At 60.9% G+C, this 1,525-nt stretch overlaps 1 non-coding gene across 1 annotated transcript in view; it reads right to left on the bottom strand.

Annotated features, from left to right (window-relative positions):
- The window catches only part of LOC124742011, a 1,908-nt gene extending 1,183 nt beyond the window's left edge, over nt 1-725 (bottom strand). The window contains exon 1 of the ribosomal RNA XR_007010175.1: nt 1-725. This exon is cut by the window's left edge and continues 1,183 nt beyond it. This is a non-coding gene — a ribosomal RNA (small subunit ribosomal RNA).
- Between the last annotated feature and the right edge of the window lie 800 nt (nt 726-1,525).

Below are 1,525 nucleotides of genomic sequence, written 5' to 3'. Positions count from 1 at the left end.
ACCGGCAGGACGTCCCACGATACATGCCAGTTAAACACCGACGGGCGGTGAACCAACAGCGTGGGACACAAATCCAACTACGAGCTTTTTAACCGCAACAACTTTAATATACGCTATTGGAGCTGGAATTACCGCGGCTGCTGGCACCAGACTTGCCCTCCAATAGATACTCGTTAAAGGATTTAAAGTGTACTCATTCCGATTACGGGGCCTCGGATGAGTCCCGTATCGTTATTTTTCGTCACTACCTCCCCGTGCCGGGAGTGGGTAATTTCGCGCCTGCTGCCTTCCTTGGATGTGGTAGCCGTTTCTCAGGCTCCCTCTCCGGAATCGAACCCTGATTCCCCGTTACCCGTTACAACCATGGTAGGCGCAGAACCTACCATCGACAGTTGATAAGGCAGACATTTGAAAGATGCGTCGCCGGTACGAGGACCGTGCGATCAGCCCAAAGTTATTCAGAGTCACCAAGGCAAACGGACCGGACGAGCCGACCGATTGGTTTTGATCTAATAAAAGCGTCCCTTCCATCTCTGGTCGGGACTCTGTTTGCATGTATTAGCTCTAGAATTACCACAGTTATCCAAGTAACGTGGGTACGATCTAAGGAACCATAACTGATTTAATGAGCCATTCGCGGTTTCACCTTAATGCGGCTTGTACTGAGACATGCATGGCTTAATCTTTGAGACAAGCATATGACTACTGGCAGGATCAACCAGGGAGCTGCGTCAACTAGAGCTGAGCAGCCGGCCGCCCGGGAGTGTGTCCCGGGGGCCCGCGCGAACACGCAAGCGTCCGCTCAATCATTCTGCAAACAGGAGGAGGCTGAGCTCCCCTGCACAATACACCTCGAAACCCTCTCAGGTCCCGGCGGCGCGCAGCGCCGTCCCAAGTACTTGGTCGGGTTCGAGAGAGGCGCAATCGCCCGGAGTTAGGCGAGTAGACGCTTTCGGTGCGACCACCCGTGCTCCCAACTGAGCTTGCCGCTGCCGACAGAGGCCCGGGAGCGTGCTGTCGTGGCATTGCCGGCGGGAGACAACACGCGCCACCTACGGTGACCGGCAGCTCCAACGCCAGCGCCACAGAAGGACAAAAGCCCCACTTGGGTGCCGAAGCGAACTCTCCCAGCACAGCGCACGCGCCAACACATCCGCACAGCTGCGATACAAACCACCAGCGAGAACCGCTGGGGCGACCGAGCAGCAGACGGCGTCGCGGCGCCGAGCGCCGGGCGGCGGCGCATCCTCAACGCACACAGTCCTCAATCGGACCAGCACACTGAAGATGTCCACCGCGCTTCGCACCGGGCCCGCGAGGACCTACTTTGGCCGCACGGCGCCGCGCGCAGGGTGCGCCGGCGCGCAGCTGCGACGCCTGCCGCGTCCGTCGGCCGGCGCGCCTGCCACTGGCCGCCCCCACCAGCCGGCTGTAGCGCGTGCGCCCACGCACCGCGCGGCCAGCACGCCGGGAGGCGCCCCCTCACCGGCCGGGGACGGTCCCACCCAGCCACCGCCGCGTATCG

This window comes from Schistocerca piceifrons, unplaced genomic scaffold (genome assembly GCF_021461385.2).
Source record: "Schistocerca piceifrons isolate TAMUIC-IGC-003096 unplaced genomic scaffold, iqSchPice1.1 HiC_scaffold_211, whole genome shotgun sequence".
Taxonomy (NCBI): Eukaryota; Metazoa; Arthropoda; class Insecta; order Orthoptera; family Acrididae; genus Schistocerca; species Schistocerca piceifrons.
This window is presented reverse-complemented; position numbering and strand designations above follow the sequence as displayed.